The sequence below is a fragment of the Anguilla anguilla genome, chromosome 9 (genome assembly GCF_013347855.1).
Source record: "Anguilla anguilla isolate fAngAng1 chromosome 9, fAngAng1.pri, whole genome shotgun sequence".
In the NCBI taxonomy this organism is placed as follows: Eukaryota; Metazoa; Chordata; class Actinopteri; order Anguilliformes; family Anguillidae; genus Anguilla; species Anguilla anguilla.
Window position 1 is genome coordinate 53034526 of NC_049209.1, and position 19028 is coordinate 53053553.

Consider the following 19028-nt stretch of genomic DNA (forward strand, 5'->3'; position numbering starts at 1 on the left):
ACCTCAGAATGGGGCGGAGTTACCTTTTGCTGTCAATCCTGGACATGTGCTTACTCACGATTGGTTGAAATCAGCCTGTCACTGGTAACAGCCAATGTTGCTCCAGCAGTTTGGGGTGGAGGGGGATCTGCATTCTGATCCTCTTTAACACATTCCCCTTCCCTTAGAGTGATTACATTTGTGACATCGAGTGAACTTAAGGTTCTCTGCAAGGGAGGATAGACCAGAAACAACCCAAAGTAGATCTTAACGGCCCTCGAGAGACTGGGATCGTTCCCGCCCCTTTCATAAATAGGAACCAAAGTCCTCTTGGTTTGGCTGCCATCTTTAATCCCGGCATTTTGGGGAGTCTCCCCAAAGCCAGAGAAGGGAACGTCAAGGAGAAAGCTGACCATACACCAGGAACCCCTGTGGCTCTCCAAGACCAGGGCTGGTTTATTCATTCATGCAGTGTTTCAATCATTTGAGGAAAAAAGTACGAAAAAGGATCAAACTCAAATCCTGGTTTCCAGGGTCTAAAATGGGCGATCATTGACAGAAAACCACAAAAACCTGTAGAACAGTTAAACCTGCAGACACCCGTACCTAGGGGACTAATAAAGAATGGTGCTGAGGATTATGGGTACAGCTGAAGCCTGTGCCCTTGGTGTCTGTTAGGCAATGTTAACACCACAGGTCTTGATGCCCAGATCAGATTTTTTTTTTTTACCGCCTGTTTACGTCTCCTTTTAAAAGTGACCCATGTCCGATGCCGGTGCCCACACAGTTTACACTGGAAACAGCCCGCATGCGTACACGCGGGTTTGGTTACTGATACGGACCAGCTGGGCTCCTGGGACTGCGCTCTGTCCCGGGGAATCTGTGCTACCGCTGGACGACCTATCCGTAACGTAAATAGAAACAAACAGACGCCGTCCCTGCGCGAATGCGTCCGCGTGATCGTCAGGCCTGACCCTGTGCGGTGCGATTGGCTCACGCCACAGAGAGAGATCACTTGGCGTCGGCGACGGTGAGTTCGCTCCCCTAGCATTTCACAGGAACAGCCCTTGCGTTTCATTGAAGGTTTCTTTTGTTCAGGTTTTTGTTTGGTGAAGGTGTTTCTAAAACCACGCCAGTCTGCATTGTGCCTCCTTCCCTGCCACCGGTGCGCTATTCAAATGGCCTACCGGTCTGTGACGTCATCTGGGCTCCAACTGGAAGTCCGTACCCCCACGACTAGCTCGTTTCCTAACATTACTGGTATGAAAGTAAACAACCACGCTGCCATGGCAATAACGGCATCTACAGTGGATACAAAACGAGGCAAAAAATAAATATTCAATACCAACTAAGTGATTGGAATGAGCCCTTAGTCTTCTAACAGTAAACTGGAGCCCAAGGGCCCAAACTCTGACCTTTACTGGTGGGGCCACAACCCACACCGCCAAACCCTGTTACCACTGCTGAGCCCGACACCAGTGGGTGTGTGTGTGTGTGTGTCTCTGTGTCTGTCCCTGTGTGTGTGTGAGAGAGAGAGGGAGACTTCACTGTACTCCTTTTATTATTTTATTGTAATGACAGTCACATGCAGAATGGTATGGCAGAGTACAATAGTCTACATTTCCATTTCTCTGTGAACGTGGAGATCAGGGATGATGCTCCTGAGGAGCAGAGGAGCATTGAGGAAGAGGCAGGAGATGCCCGTAGGAGGCGCAGTATCTCCTCCTGTCCTGGAGGAGGCGCAGCCAAGGCCTCCTCCAGGAGCTGACCTCCGTGGGTTAAATTAGTCTCTCAGTCAGGCACCCCTGCCTCAACACATCCCTGATCTCCTTCCATCACCATGTCCTAGATACATAACGTAGATGGTCTGGAATACGGTAGTGTCACAGAGGTGTAGTACTGCTAGCTCCTGTTTATGCCTGAGAAACACATAAATCCTGTGCGCGTCTGTATGCAAGTTTTTCAAGTTGCAACTTCCTCATATCCTGTTTTTAGCTTAGTTCGTTTTTTGCAGGTCCATTTTAAGTAATTGCGCACAGTCTACGTTTGTGTGAGAATGAGGATGACCCGTCAGTGTCACATGACCGATTCTTTGGCCTGAGATGCCCAGTACTCCACAGGATCTTCCTCGTCTTCCTCCCGTGCGTCGTAGGAAAGAGCAGACCACAACAGTTCTTCAGCTGGCAGCTTTAGCTGGGACACACGGACATAAAGCTTGCCAGTGAAGAACTGCTGCAGATCAGCCAACACGCACATGCACACGCGTGTGTGTACGCACACGCGCTCCTCCAGCCAGCCAGCCCTGCAGGGAGAGAGACGGGGGGAGGGATGGAGGGGGAGGGGGAGGGGGGGAGAGAGAGACGAGGGGGAGAGAGAGAGAGAGAAAAACGTCCATTAAACAGGAAGTGAGATCACTGCTCCACTGTCAGTCATGAGTAGAATGTGCTCAGCCAAGGCTCTGAGACACGCCCCCTACCCTGCCCCGCCCCCAGGGAACAGATTATCGGGGGGGGGGGGGGGGGGGAGAGAGACAGATAAGATTCTGCTCCCCCCCCCTCCCCAGTGCCCCACGGAGCTGCTGACCCAGGGCAGAGGTCTGGTGGGGGGGTGGGGGGGCTCAAAGTCCTCACTGGTTTCCTTTCCTCCCTCGCCCCCCCCCCCCCACTCTATTTCTCTCCCTCTCTCTTCTGAAGCAGTTCTTTCCGTCGATTCTGCAGCCACAATGGAGAGGCTTAAATCTCTTCACACCCAGAGAGCCATAGGGGTGTGTGGTCATGTGCTCTGCCCCCCCTCCCCCCCCCTCAGATCCACATCTAATGGACCCACCCCCCTCCCATTTTACACACTCCTGAGGGAAGCCTCAGGAATCACAGGGCACATCACTGACCCTTCTGCCTCAAACTGCAGGACAGAGCGTACAGACACACACACACACACACACACAGTCTCAGTCTCTCTCTCTCTCTCTCTGGCACTTTGACAGACTGCGCTGAAGCCAGTAGGTGCGTCAGTGCGAGTGACTGTGCAGAAATCAGTCTGCGTCACTGAGGGGCTGAGCTGCACAGCTATACACACCCACTGCTGAACGTGTGAACTACACACACACACACACACACAGAGCAGTGCACAGACCCCACACACACACACAGCAGTGCACAGACCGTACACACACACACAGCAGTGCACAGAGCCCTCTCACTCGCACACACGCACTCAAACACAAGTATACATACACACATATGCACATACAAGCACTCAAATACAAGTATATCTTGCACACACACAAAACGTGCATACACCAGCACTCAGACGCAAGGACACACACACACACACACACACCCCGGTTGCATGCGGAACATTGCGTTCCCACTGCATACAGTCCGGGACTGATTTACTGCACACGTGCAGAGGCTTCTTAGAACAAACGTGGTGAGGTGGGGGGGGGGGGGGGGGGGGGGGGGGGGGGGGCTGACCACTCCCCCAGACTTTAACACAAACGTCCGTCCGTCCGTCCGCCCCCCCCCCCCCCCACCCCCTCCCCCCCCCCCCCCCCCCCCCCCCCCCCCCCCCCCCCCCCCCCCCCCCCCCCCCAACCCCCACCAGAACCTCACAAATGAAGTCATTAATCAAGCTGACCCCCGCCACTCATATTTCACACGACACCCGACAACAGTTGCCTGGGTGACGACCAGTGCCGGCGATCGCCCGGCTCACGTCACAGGAGGGAGGGAGGGAGGGAGAGAGAGAGAGCGAGAGAGAGGGAGAGGGAGAGAGAGAACCGGGGGGAGGGGGGGGCGGAACATGTCTGAACAACACCAGGTGTGTACACACACACACACACACTCTCTCACACACGCACACGCACTGAGGACGTGCTGTGTGCGGAGTGACCTGCGGATCAATACGTGAGTCACCGCCTCCATTTTCCCCCGCTGAGGTTCCCAGGCTGGCAGCCGGCCGCTGCGCTCAGGTCAGAGAGCCCGGACGCCCACAATCCGCCACGGCGCATTCCTGCAGTCCCGCACTGATCTGGGGTCAGCGCTTCCCCCCTAGCTGCCCGGGACCATCCTCGCCTGTACCTCGCAGAGCTGCGCTGCACCGATGCATTGTGGGTCCCTTCTGAGACGGAAGGGTTAGAGGGGAGGCTGGGATTGTGTGTGTGTTGTCCGTGTGTGGAGACTGGTTAGGCCACCAGTGCACCAGGTAACGGAGAACGACTAAGATGCTGGAGAATCAGAGCAGAGAGCAGTGCCAAGCAGTCAGAAGGTGATCGTGGCTGCAGGGTCATGAAATGGGAGAGGAGACTGTGTGTGTGTGTGTGTATGTGTGCGTACTGGGATACCATGGTACCATAACCTGTAAGTTTTTCTTGTCACATGCGCACGCTCAGGACCTCTGCTAGACTAGCCTTTGCATAATGCAGCATGACCAGGTGTGGATATGAGGAGATTTTGATGAGCACCAAATCGGTGCACGTGAACATTTTAAAAGCAGAAAGGAGACTGAACTGGACGTCCGCTTACAGGGCGCGTGCAGATAAGAGCGACTGTGGGTGTGGCCTTTGCACTGCGGTCAGTTGCATACCCCCCCCCCCCCCCCCCCCAACCCCCCCCCCCCCCCCCCCCCCCCCCCCCCCATCACCAGCCTATCGGGAGTCAACATTCCCCAACCCCCATGACACGCCCACGAAACAACCCTCGAGGAGTGTGGCAAAACCACTGGAAACCTCACAGTGTGAACTTGCTGTGGAACAGACCAAACATTTGAAGTGTAATGCTCTGCCTTCTGGATGAGTCTCAAGAAAGAAGTCTGGGAGTGGCTGAGGGGTTACAGGCTTAGCCAATAAGTGATCTTGGTCAGGCTGAGAGCCTGATTGGCACTTGCAGGACGAAGTACGGAATTTTCGCTGGAAAGGAGCTTCCAGGTAACAGCAAAACAAGAGCGGCGGAGCCCCAAAAACTCCCACCTGCTCGTCGGGAAACGCAGGACTCTTGTTTTTCCCCTCATGGACTTGGTTGCCGGGAGAGAGCGTTACCGAGGCAGTAAACAGGAAGTACGAGCCGGGTCTCATCCTGAGGACAGACGTCACTGGGGCCGTCCTGCGACTCCGCCCCTCCGGGCAGATCCGCCACTTCCAAGCCCTGCGCGGCAGCGTAGGACACGCCATCTCCAGCACTCGTGGGAAACGAGGAAGTTGGCAAGAGGCAGCGGAATGCGGAATGGACTGACCCAGAAGCACTGTTCCAGGATCAGCTGCTCAACTCTTGCGTAAAATGGCTGAAGAGCCTGATCGCGGTTCTGAAAGCAAGTTTTAAGTTGCTCTTTACTGACCCTGTGGGGTGTAATCTGTCCCCTGCATTTGACTCATCCTAGCTACTTAGGAGCATTGGGCAGCCACAGTGCAGCACCAGGGGACCAGGTCCAGTTCTAAGACCTGTGGCTTGGTGAAGAGTAATGGCAGGAGCATGCCTAACCAGTCCAAGCAGTTTTAGACACAACCCAGGATTGGGCTTTCTTCTGGACATATCCTAACCTTTAACCTTTACGAACCGAAACATAAAACTGATCCTGTAGATAAGCACACCTAACTCTGAGATACTTTATGACTGTGGGCCCAGATCTGACACTTCACACAACTGGCACCCATGGTTTCCAGACATTAATCTGCCACCAGGGCCCCCAGTTGGGTGAAGCGTTGAGAAAGAACGAGAGAGCATCCGTTCAGAGGCCTTAAAAGGGGAAGAAAGAGAAGGCATGGGGGGCGGCGGGGGGGGGGGGTAGTGATGCTGAGAGTAAAGTACGGTGCCCCGGTGAACCCCTGTGACCCCTGCCTTCTGAAGCGTGTGAATAAAACGTGTGTGTGTGTGTGTGTGTGTGCGCACAGGCATCCACAGCTACATTCCAGCTAGCCAGCCAACAAACAAGGAAATTCCTGCGCTTTGTGAGAGAGACTCGCACTCCAGAGCGAGAGTGCGAAAGAGGGAGGGGGGTGTGGAGGGAGAACGAGGGGAAGGCGACCAAGAAGGAACACGCACGCGCGGCTGAAATGTGGCAGGGTGCAGATGTGACACAGGAAGTGAGGTCGTGGATGAAACCGCAAACAGGAAGAGGCCTCTGCAGCACAGCCGCGAGGGGAAAAAGCGGCAACACGCATGTGATGGAGGACCCACCGCTCACAGCGCCCCAAAAAAGTTCCCACAATGCACCTAACAGTTCTTACAATGCTTACAATGCTCTTGCAATACAGGGATTACTACCTTGTCACCTGCTTCCTGAAACCCAGATTTCAGCAGTGGGAGGCCAGGAACCGCGCCTGCCTGTGATGCCACGATGCCCCAGAACGTGCCCCACCAGCCCCGTTAACGGCCAATGAGGATGAGGGCAGCTGGTCATCCCTGGCTGCAACACTGATGCACTGAGCTCTACGATATACGGATGGGCCGAACACAGCAGACACAGTTAATTGGGTACAGCCCATCCAGATGAGCGAGAGATCACGGAATGTGTGTGCGCGTGTACATCCATACATGAATGCAGATGAGCAGCGATTGTGTCTGGATGGGCTGGGGTTCGAGCGAGGCTCAGAGCTGGCATCTCCTCTCCGAGCACGTCGGTTCTGCGGAGACGGGCGTGGGGCGACAGCTTGAGAGAACACTCCGGCACAGCGAGTCCCGGCTGCCAAGCCCAGCCACGTCTCCAGGAACAGCCTCCTGTGCTGTTACCAGGGACAGCCACACTGCGGGCTGTGTGTGTGTGTGTGTGTGTGTCCTCAACACCCCTACTGATCAACATGACCTTCTGTAGAACCCCCCCCCCCCAGGGTACATCACATGATGACCTACAGGCACACCCTTGACCAGGTCACATGACTCCCAACACACACACACGGAGTGGACTCAGATCACATGACCCCACATAAACAAAATCCCTAACCAGATTACAGGCACATTCTTCACAGTAACAATAGACAAGCTTTCAAGGATCAGGCCCCTGATCTGAGATCAGCTACATAGAGCGCTGCAGAAAACACATCCAGTGGAAGACACTGTTCTGAGATCAGACTGAGCTGCTAGATCCTCTTTCTGCCACCAGTGTCCTGTGAGAGTGATGTAACAGTAGCGATAAACCTTTATAATACAAGGGAAAATTCCACGAAGTTCACAGTCAAATCTGGCAAGGACAATTCTGAATCGGTCAGTGAAAACCAAGAAGTCCACGACCATGAACAAAACCTCGAATTTCTGCGGAACACACATGGATATTCAAGACCCAAATTGGCTGTCGGGAGGTTTGCTTTTCTGTTGCGACATTAAAATGAAAGCGCCTGGAGCTTGAAATATCCCTCTGGCTTCCTGTGAAACTTCTGTTTTTTGTTTTTTTTTGAGAAGGGTGCACACTGACCTGTAACAGAGAAAGCTGAGATTCCAGAAACCCTCTCCCACAAGCTGACTCGAGCCTGCCTGCCGCTAACGCACGGACAGCCTGCTCTGGCGCAGCTACGGACCAGGTCTGCGCTTCACGGCGATTAGTTTTCACTAATCTGCTAACGCTGTAGTCCCTGGAGGGCAGGCATTTCATGCAGCCGTTTGACGAAGCTGCCCTTCGGACCTCGTTCGGTTACCGACGTCGCAGGCTAATTAACACGGGTCCTCCGCTAGCAGGCGTGAGCTCCCAGCGGCTCGAGCACGTCGCAGCAACCCTGCTCTGCTAGGGAAACGGTCTGCGGGGCCCAGCTGGTCCGATTACTGCGTACCGCACACCGAGAGCAGAACTAGTTTGCCACAACTTCTGCAAAAAAAAACAAAAAAACAACGTGCACAAAGGACTACTTCTGTACTTCTGAATTGAAATTGTGTGTGTGTGGCATAACAGTATTGACGCATCAGTGGTTTGAAAATCTCCTGACCGTCCTAGCCGAAGTAGCCACGCTCAGTTTTAACGGATCCGCGTGCAGCATCACAAGGAAAGCTGGTGTACCTGGTCTAGCATAGCGGGCTTTTTCCAGGTTCCTCTGGAAGGCTGTGCAGGGGAACGGAGTGATAAAGGTGTGATAGTCCAGACTGTTCCAGGCCTTGCCCTTGTACAGTACGTCTGTGCAGTCTGGAGCGCGCGTCTCGTCCACTGCTCACATTGCATAGCCTTCAGCCTCAAGGCCTCCCGTCTGCACACAACACCAAGCGACCGCTCTCTCATTCTCCCCCTCTATCTTTCCCCCGCCTTCTCTATCCTTTATCCTCCACATTCCTACCTTCTATCGTTCTTACTCCCTCCATACTTCCCCTCTTCTCTTTTACTCTGTTCTCACTCCAGCTTTCCGAACCTGCCAGTCTCCTTCCCTTTCTTTCTCACTCCCTCATTCCCCTTCACTCCCTCCCTCTCTCTCACTCACTCTCCCTCCATTTTCCTTCCTCTTGGTCTCTCCGTTCAGGTTTCCACATTCTCGGAATTCCTGGTGCATATGGTAAAAATTCCACCCAGCCTGTCGCTGCTCTGAGAGCTGTCTGCACCGTGTGTGTGTGTGTGTGTGTGTGTGTGAGAGAGAGAGAGAGAGAGAGAAAACTTTAAAATGGAGGCCAGGCCAAGCACAGAACGTTCTCACAACACGTCTATGATGTCATAATGAACTTGGTAACATTTCTGCAGTGTTGCGGCACATGAGGAGGACATTACACTGGGCTGGAAAAGCAGTGCATCTAGGGATGTGGGGGGAGGGGTGTCTGCACGTTTCGACGGGTCTACAGTATTCCATCTGGCAACCAGAGCCACGGTCAACGAGGCGCAGCTGCTCACACGGGTGCGAGACCGGCACGCACAGCAAGTGCTCCTCGGCCACTTCGCTCACGGAGCTTTAACTCCGGCTCACGTAGAGGATAAAACTCCCGACACCGGATCGTCTTCCTCCTCACTTAAACATTCTGACCTCAGGTCCTTTCTGACATACGGGGGGGGGGGGGGGGGGGCTTGGACTACATGTCTACCTAGAGCCCCAAAAAACTACAACTCCCAGCATCTTCGACATGGCCTTAATTTTAACCAGAGCAAACACTGCAGAATTCAGAAGTGTGACTCCCCCCTCATGCGCGCCACACCCACCACCGCCTACGCCAATGCGCTTGAACGCGCTCCATACCCAACATTTTGGTGGGGGTGTGGGATCAGCACAAAAACAAAAGCAGCTCGATCAGCATTCCAGTCGCCCGAAAGATTCCAACCCGCAACCCCCCCAACCTTGTGTGGGCTCCAGGACATGGTGCATTTCCTGCTCCTGCCACCCCCCTTCCCCCCAAACGCAGTCTGAAAACCGAGGGACACACTTATGAGACCCACACAGCACATTCGCGCAGATGACAGCCTGCATAAGTAATCTGGGCATATAGTGCCTCCAGTGACTCACACACACCCTTTCAATACAGGTATGTAGTTTCAGAGCCTGATTTCGTCGCCTGCATCAGTGTAATCCATGCACTCCCACACCACTATTCCAGCTGCTCTGTGATTGCTGTGATTTGACCAGGTGGATCACTCTACCTTAGCAACCCGCCCTTGAGGATCTGGACAGACCCTGTGTCTGCCGATCAAGAGAGCTGCTGATTGGTGGACAAGCCCGGCAACAGAACTCGACAGACAAGGAAGGCCAAAGACTGGTTGATCCATCTGTGATCAGTCTGTCTGTTCTTACGTTCAACTCCCAACACGGCACAAATCCCAAACTTCCAACGCAGCCTGACTTTCCCCAGGTCCCTATGTGTTAACCGGCTGAAAGGGGGCCTGGTTTTACACATCAGAGCTGGAGGAAAGGGGGGGGGGGAGAGGAGGGAGGGAAATTTTCCATTCCCCTGAGCTCTATTAAAGGTTTGTCTCTGGGCTGCTCCAGCGAGGAGGAGCAGGAGGAAGCCGTAGCCTGGTCACCGTGCTACGGGGGGAATCGTGCTTACACGAGGCCATTTTTGGATGCTTCTGGTCGCCTTAAAATCGATATAGATTTTGACACAGACGTGCATCAGCACAGACAGAGACACCACGCAAGCGGAGAGAGATTGGGTGAGCAAGCGATAGCTACCCAGAGGGGACCTGCGAGACTCTTCGGTCCTCATAATGTTTTGCACTCATAGTGTTTTAAACACCGTGGCCTGTTACGCCCACAATGTGAGGCCTTTTAAACATTGAGGCCTGTAACACACACACACGGCAAGGCCTGTTAATCAGAATGAGGCCCAGGTTGTACAGCGGGTGGTCTGTAATGCAGTGTAGCCAGTCTCGTATGAGCAGCCTCTCTGCTTCTACTCTACAGAAACAGTATATTTCTCTCCATTACTCTCGTCGCACGGCACCGGGGCCTGGTTCTGCGCCCCCCCCCCGCTCTTCGCTCTTCCTGCTCCCCGAACCAGCCCTCGTCCCAGCGGCCATTTTCTCTCCCACAGACGGAGTGCTCCACAGGCCACACCCCCCGGGGACCCCGATTGGTCCAGGCCCCGGGGGGAATGCGGGAACGGATCTGAATGCAGGACGTGCCAAACCGGCAGGCCTCCGCGGGCCCTCGGGTTTAATCGGAGCGCGCGGACAGGGAGTCGGCGGGGAGTCGGCGGCTTCCGACAGAGACGGCCCCACCCACAGCGCCCCCGCTCTCCCGGCGCGGCGCCTCTGCAGTGTCACCCCTCCTCCGACGCCAAGCTGTGACGCACTCGCCGACAGCAGCGCGTCGTGCCGGCTCGCTCTCACACGCGCACACACACGCACGCACGCACACACACACACACAGCGTGCGCCCGCGCAAAACGCAAACCCCTGCATGCCCTTACACACCCGGGCACGTGCACATGCGCAAGATCACGGCAACGGAACGGCTCGGTTCCTTTAAGTCAAGATCTGAGAAGCCTTCACACAGCGTTATGTTTAATACTGATGGCCTTCACCTAGCCTGTACTGCCCTGAACCACCAAAAGATCTTTTTTGAAAAAAACTTCCCAACCCCCACAGAGCAGAGTGCCGGAACGTTCTGGCAGCGCCAGCCATTTCGCTTTCTCGGCTGAGACGCCATTTCAATTATCAGGATATATTAGGAGGCTGTTGGGCTGCAGGAATAGGCCCTGACACACAGCCGTGGGACTCGGCAAACCAAAGGGACAATTACCAGCTTTAAAAAAAAAAAAAAGAATTTTAGAAAAAGACCACCAAGGCAACTGCTGGCATGAAAATCGAGCTCGTACAGTGGTGTCCCGCAAATGCGCGGATAGTCGCAAACTCGTCAACTAACTAGAAAAAAAACCTTTTTTTCTGAACAAAAAGACGCTTCTGCAAGTCATCGACGGCCCCGTCGAAACGACAGGACATGTTAATCAGCGTGAGGAAGCGCGCGGTCCGGGGCGATCCTAAATCGTGGCGTATTGACCGCACGGTCGGGCCGCTCCCCGCGGGACCCGTCTTGCGCTTTCCCGATCGCGGTCCCGACCGCGCACCCCTGCAGCAGCACCCCTGGAATGTGGCGCTCCCTCGCTACATCACCCAGGGCCGCCCCTAACCCCCCCCCCCTCCCCCCCCCCACGCGCGGCTTCCCGGGATTCCAGAACCCTGGCCGGGCTCCGCCGTGCCGCGTGGACGCACGCATGTGATCAGGACTTCCCTGGCACGCCCTGCACAAACGCCTGGTTCACGTGAACGCCCGTTAAAAAAAAAAAAAATTTTTAAAAAGGGGGGGGTGAGATCGTCCCTGTGACCTTACATCAGAGCACGTAACTGCCAGAAGAGCCAGGGGTGAGGGAGCGTGGGGGACTGGGGGGGGGGGGGGCGGCGAGGTGGGAGGGGCAGGGGAGAGGGGGGCAGGGGCGCTCAGGGCTTTACAGGAATTGCGTTGTGAGCAGTCACATTTTAACTTCAAACCCTCCCCCCCCCATCCACCCACCCCCTTCCCTTCACCCCAAGCTCGTGTAGAAATCAGCAAACCACGGTTGCATAACCATGAGAGAGCATTTAAACAGGGTTAAACTTACATAATTTCTGTTTCCAATCAGACAATCGGGAGGGGGAAAAGAACACAGAAAACCCAATGTTCACGACTGGAGGGGCATTTTCTTAAAATGTATTTTCAAAATAAATGCTCCCTTTCAAACCATCCAAACCAACCGAAGGATCAGAGAAACTGATTATTTAACATTCGTGTTAAAGTGATCTGTGGTAGATGTTCTTTAAATGTCACGTTTCGGCATGTTTGTGTTCCAGGCTATGAGGAAACATTCCACAAGTGGCAAACATTTTGTTAAGGTAGAATGTTAGAGAAGATATAGAAAATATGTTTGCATTTACCCGCGACGTGTGAAAGAAAAATGAACGCTGACCAAATGTTTAAACTACGCAATTTATCGGTAATACCGATTCAAACGAGCCGTTTAGAATATTAGCTAATATTTAATTTCCCCCCTCAGTAAACGTTACATGTTCTGGCAGTTCATGTTAAAACTTAGCCTGTGTAAACAGGATATAAAGCCTAAAAAATATGCATTTAAACAAAAAAAAAACTACAAAAGGCCATGTCGAAGCGGAAATAAACTGAGAATTCGAAAAAAAAAACTCCACTGTATTATATTTTTTTCCCTAAATTGTGGGGTGGAAAATGTTGCTCCGTGCTGCACCGCAAAGGGTGTGGCCTTATGGAATTCGCCTGCTTGTCTTCGGACAGGATTTACCCAGGTTTAAAAGACTGCATGTCCAGACGAAGTGATTAAGCATTTTAGCAAGCCAAGGTTTGCTTTTTTTTGCGGGGCACTACCCCTCAGTGGAAATCGGTTCAGTTGAACAAATACGCAAATCAAATAACTACAGATGGCCTTCAAATAAAATCCCATGATTAACGCTAAACGTTAAGTAACACGCGTAAACGTATTTATCGAAGTTAGGAATATTTTTAAACCTGCGAGCTCAGTATGGGCACTTGCTCCGAAGTAGGCCCCGAAATTAGATTTTCTATGGCTAAGTTGACATAGTTCAAATTCTTGACGGTAAAAGGAAGCCGCTGGTTCCCGAGGCACTGAATCAAATGATTTCCCCGAACTTTAGGGCTTGGTCCGATTAACAGACTCTTTGTGCATTTAAGCAATTCTATCATTAAAGTTTAAGAAAATTGGCTATCCAAATACTGCGCCTAAGACCGCATACTTTTCAGAAAAGGGTGTTTCCCAGTCGTAGCCTACTGTAGAGCTGGTTTTCTCGTCATGTGCAAATGAGTAACACAAATTAAAGTTGCGTAGTTTTATAATCAACTATGCCTATACTAAGGGCTAAACAATTTTTTTGATGCCTGTCGAATGTTTTATTTTTAACTAGGCTATTGAAGAGCAACGACTGCCAACTTGGCACACGGCCGCAATAATGCACGATTTCGAACCGATCGTGTTACTCATTGCAGCTAACGAGCGACTTCCTCCGCTACCTATTCGATTATATAGCTATAGGCTACCACGGGGTATATTTTATAGGATTAAAGTTTTTTTTTTAACAACAGGGAGCCAAGACACTGGTATTTCCTGAGTTAACGGTACGCTACTAATAACCACTAGTGGGAGTGGACAGGCTAATGGCTACTTACTTTTCTTGTGGATCTCCGCAAAACCATATCTTAATCTGTAGGCTACCCGGCGACACCGCTCTGAACGAGTGTGCTTCTCCAACGTTCAAGCAATTCTGGCGTGAGTTAGCGAGCGTCAGACTTTTTTTATCCTGGAAAATGAGCGAGCGGTGGGGGTGCCGTACCCACCCCATCCACTGACACTTCCCCTCTGTACTCTGTCCGTAGGTTGGTCTCCAGATAACTTGTGCGTAGCCCGTTTAACGGCAATGTTCAGTTATACAAGGCTATCCGATATATCCGATCTGTGCCGTATTTATACTGAATCTCGACTCAAACACAATTCAAGACTATATAGCCCGTTTGTTGCGAACTCTGACATCCACAGACCTATAGCATGGCAACTTTGCATCGGGTCAGATTAAATCTCGATAGTTTATCACATTTTCAATCGAAGGTGTGCTAGCCGGTTTTCATTAACATTTGAGACCGGGAAGTCGCCCGCCTGCTATGGTTCTGAAGCGTCACATTTAATGAATTGCGACGCGATCTTCCAACAGCCCTTTATTTTAAAGCCCCACCTTAACCTTCGATCAACTTCGACAGTTCGTTAACGGCCTGGCGTCTTTTCCCCGCTCCCTCTCTGAAGGACAGTTGAAGGCAGCAACGAAAAACTTTCTATAGATACTTACATGAGACGAGTCTCCTTGTCTCGATTTGGGGAACCGCAGCGCCTATCATTTTCTCTGATTTCTGGGCTCCTAGTACGGCTCGCCTTCTCTCCCGATTCCAACTACCTTCAAACCGGCTTCTCAGTCCGATCAGCTGGCAGAGCAATGACGCGATCAGCAACAGCTGGCCAATGGAACTCGAACGTCAAAGAGCAGCTATGACGCCCGCCTCCCAAGATCTTGAATGGCAAGTTGTCCAGCCAATAGCCTGTCCGAAGCCACGAGTAAAAAGGCGTGGAAAAGACTGAATCACCAATTGAAAATTTAGAGCTGCCAATGACGCCTATTCTCTTATTCAATAAAAACGCATGAAATAGAAGACACTCTTCCTTATCTACAGCGAGTGCTCAGAACAGGAGCGATTGGCCAATGAGAATAGGTCTTAAAGCAGGCTTAAATTCAAGCAATTAATTATGGGGCATGTAGTGTTTTACAGTGGCATGTCTGCAAGCCTGAGTGAACTAGTGCTAAATGCAAAGTCTGTGTGAGTTGGCACTTTTGCTTTGAAAGCAATTCATTCACATTGACTGCTTAAAATTCTACTTAAAAATGCACTGCATTTGTTTAATTAGGGGTGTTTTAAAGAATGCTTTGTGTGAAGGCGGTAGGCCATAGGTGTCTTGATGCCTAACGGGTTTTGTCGAATTTTCACCATAGGGCGGGGATCTGCTGAATTAATTTCCTTGAATAGTTGCGGTATTTCGCAGTTGCTGAAATATCTTGCGTCTTGCCCGAACACGATCCATCAACGCATAACCACAAAAAAAGACAGCAATTGCCGGAATACCCTGGCACCTTCCATACTTCCTGTGGAATCCGCAGATACGCATAGTGTAGCCTGCGACTGAAAACTGTCAGCTTAGCTGAAGAAGTTTTCTGACGCATTGCTTTTGCCTGGGTTTGGCACGCGACGGCGTCACAGCTGTTTGCTGCGCGATCGCAGTTGAGTGACTCACGTGTTTGCTGGGTGACTATTCTGTTGGAATGCGTCCCGCGCGGGTGGCCCGCTGTCACGGAAGAGAGATGGGTCGACCTTGAATGCCAGTGTCAGGGCAGGCCTCGCGCGACTTTATTTCAAGACATCTGGACTATTCCTAGAGCATTTTTATGTATTTATAAGACGACTAAATACATGTCATTTACTTCTCACGAATATCGGATTAGTCGCGTTACTTGTATTTTTATTTTTTTTTAAATAGGAGACTTTTTCTCAGCGAGAACTCTCGGACTTGGTGAGCTGAGACTGGATCACTGACCCAGGGCCCTTGTCAGTCCCTGCAATATTTCTGCAAATTTACGAAAGCAGAAGGAGTGTGATCTTAAGAGGAAATGACAAAGCCTCAGCTGATCACCGTGCTTCTAAAGGTCAATGCTAGGCCCTGAACTGTGGAGACAAGTCTTTTATACCACTACACTGAAGGAAAAGATACAATCCTTAGGTAACCCCCCCCCCCAATGTATATATATATATATATATATATATATATATATATATATATATATAACGTGGGAAGTACAGTGATTTCTACTTCTGTGCAAATGAACATACTTATGAATATATACTGCCAGATATTTGCTAAATTAAGTCAGGTAACACAATTAGGTTTTAAGAAAAGCCCACCACATCCTCTCATTTGAATGTGTTACCGGACTTAAAGACATGTGTTGCTAACGGTTACATTTAGAGTATTTAAAGCAGATTTAGTGTGTGATATTTACAGCAACCAAGTGTGAGGAAGTCTATTTAACTTCTACAATTTGGGCATGCTTTTTGAGCATCCTGTTGTGTTTGCTTATGAGCAACACTAATTTATACATCAGAAAAGTCTGAATCTAATGTGAGCATGTTAAGACAAGTGTTTCCGTCTCTATTTTAGGACCATAAAGTGCATGCAGACAGACACAGACACACACACACACACTGATAAATAAATCCAGTCGTCCTTGCTGAACTTCGATTGCACATTGTCACGGACATCTATGTACCGTCATTTTCCTGTCAGACTTGTATTATGCGATCAGCCTTTTTTCAATTAACTGGTGCCGGCCCTGTGGCAGATGGGCTCCGACTCCCCCCCCCCCCCCCCCCGATTCAGGTTCTGCTCCAGGTTTCTTTCTGCTACCAGCCAGGGAGTTTTTCCCTTGCCACTGTGGCCCCAGGCCTGCTCTTGGGGGGGGGGGGGGGGGGGGGTTCAGGCTCAGATCTCTGTTTAACCTGCTTTGTGACAATGTCATTTGTAATAAGCGCTATATAAATAAAACCGAATTGCCTTGAAACTGAAATAAGCAGACAGATAACCAGTCTCAGATGTCCAGGGTTTGGCCCGTCTGTGTTAGAGCGGACTTCCGACACTGACGGAACCCCGGCTGCCTCATGCATAATTAAAGATGGCTAGATGGCTGCTCTCAAACCCGGAGCAGCAAACAGGAAGTAGGCGGAGAGAGAGAGATAGGGAGAGAGAGTGAGAGGGAGAGATAGGGAGAGGGAGAGAGAGAGAGATAGATAGTGAGAGGGAGAGAGAGCGAGAGAGAGAGAGATAGGGAGATAGATAGAGAGAGAGGGAGAGATAGGGAGAGGGAGAGAGAGAGAGATAGATAGAGATAGGGAGAGGGAGAGAGAGAGATAGATAGAGAGAGGGAGAGAGAGAGAGATAGATAGAGAGAGAGAGAGAGAGAGAGAGAGAGAGAGATAGGGAGAGGGAGAGAGAGAGAGATAGAGAGCACTTCTGCGGCTCATGCCTTATTGATGGAAGCTTCGCTCGCCGAGGCACCGCTGGCTCCGAGCCGGGTGGGCGGGGCATCCGCTCGAGTGGCCCGTCGCTGTGAAACAGAAATGAATGAATTCGCTAATTAATTAACAGTAATAGCAGTAACGATCATGGTAATTGTCCTATGGGATAGCGGCATGCATACCTGAGGATGGCGGCATTTTAGGCCGTCACCCCCCTCCCCCCCCTTCAAGCAGAGAGAGGAAATGAGAATATTTCCCATGATGCCACGCTGTGCCCCTGCCCCCCCCCCCCCCCCCCCCCCAGCCGCTGAGCTGTTGTTGACGCAGTGCAAAGTCATGCAGGAATGAGCCAGGGGCCTGAAGCCGGCATTCCTCTCTCATTGCAAGGCCCTGGAGGGGGGGGGGGGGGGGGGGCAGGGCGGCGGGCGGTTGGGATGGGGGGGGGTGTGCGTAGAAGTTTCCGGAAAACTCTGGCGCTCCAGCGACTGTTTCTGCTCGACTCCTGCCAGCGCTGCCCAGTGTCTCCTCTCACCTCCCTCCTCTAGCTGCTGTCCCTTGTGCTTCCCCAAACCCCTGGCCGGCCAATCACAGCGAGCCTGTCGGGGAGAACGGGGCAATGGGCAGGGTGTGTCAGACTCTGTGCCTCCTCTGAGTCCCTTTCTCTCCCTCTATCCCTCTCTCTTTCTCTCCCTCTATCCCTCTCTCTCTTTCTCTCCCTCTATCCCTCTCTCTTTCTCTCCCTCTGTCCCTCTCTCTTTCTCTCCCTCTGTCCCTCTCTCTCTTTCTCTCCCTCTATCCCTCTCTCTCCCTCTCCTTCTCTCCCTCTATCCCTCTCTCTCCCTCTATCTCTCTCTCTGCATCTGCTGTATCTTCCTATCCTACCCTTTCTCTCCCTCTCTGCGCCCCTCTCTTTATCTCTGTCAGTCCCTCTATTTCTCTCTCCCTTTCTCATCCTCTCTATCTCTCTCTCTGTCCCTCTCTCTCCCTGATGTATCCCCCTCTTTCTCTCTCCCTCCCTCTTTTCTTGCATCTACCTGTATATCTTTCCCCCTCTCTACCTCTCTCTCATTCTCCCTGTACCTCTGTCTCCCCTTTGTGCTCTCTCTCTCCCTCTCTCACTCCCTCTCTCTCTGTGAGGGCACATTCGTCTCTCTCTGAATGTATTCCAGGAGTCAGTCAGTCTTTCTCTTCGCCAGTATCTGTGAGACACACACACACACACGCATTTATAGCGAGGAAGACTCCGGTCGTAATTCTGGGTGCGAGACGAAGGCCCTGCAGGGGTAAAATGGCGTCTGAGGCCTGTGGAGACACACTCCTGCACGTTACGTAACTCATCCTGCCACTCAGGAATGGGCTGCCAAGCTGCGCAGCTCGGCGGCTAAATCAGCACTGAGTTAATTTACACTGACAGAGTACATTTACACTGACTGAGCTCATTTACACTAAGAGTATATTTTACACTGATAGAGCTCATTTACACTGACTGAGCTCATTTACACTAAGAGTATATTTTACACTGATAGGGCTCATTTACACTGACAGAGTACATTTACACTGATAGAGCTCATTTACACTGACAGAGTACATTTACACTGACAGAGCTCATTTACACTGTGACAGAGCTCATTTACACTGATAGAGTTAATTTACACTGACAGAGCATATTTTACACTGACCGAGTACATTGAACACTGTTAGTGTTGAATTAACACTGAACATTTTCACTGTCTACCTGCTCAGAAAAGGGACACACTTTATGGGAGACTGGGGGGGGGGGGGGGGGGTGTGCCAAAAAGGACCAGGGTACAGGAGCGCGCTGAGCGCTTCGCAGTGCCTGTGCCCTCGCGTCTGCACGCGGCCGTACGCTTCCTGTTCTCGCCGGGGCACTTCCTGCCTTGCGGACTGAGCACTCGCGCACCGGTGCGCTCATACTCGCTGCCCAAACAGACGGAGGCCTCGTTGCATGTATGGATATAGGCTGTCCCCATAGCAACGGAACAAACAGTGCGGGGTGGGGTGGGGTGGG

At 51.8% G+C, this 19028-nt stretch overlaps 1 long non-coding RNA gene across 1 annotated transcript; it reads right to left on the reverse strand.

The window, feature by feature from the left end:
- Positions 1-1525: 1525 nt before the first annotated feature.
- LOC118235133 lies at positions 1526-14373 on the reverse strand. The gene is made up of 2 exons (XR_004766790.1): positions 14230-14373; positions 1526-2281 (listed from the first exon to the last, which is right to left on the reverse strand). It is a non-coding gene; the product is annotated as an uncharacterized LOC118235133 (long non-coding RNA).
- Positions 14374-19028: the final 4655 nt, after the last annotated feature.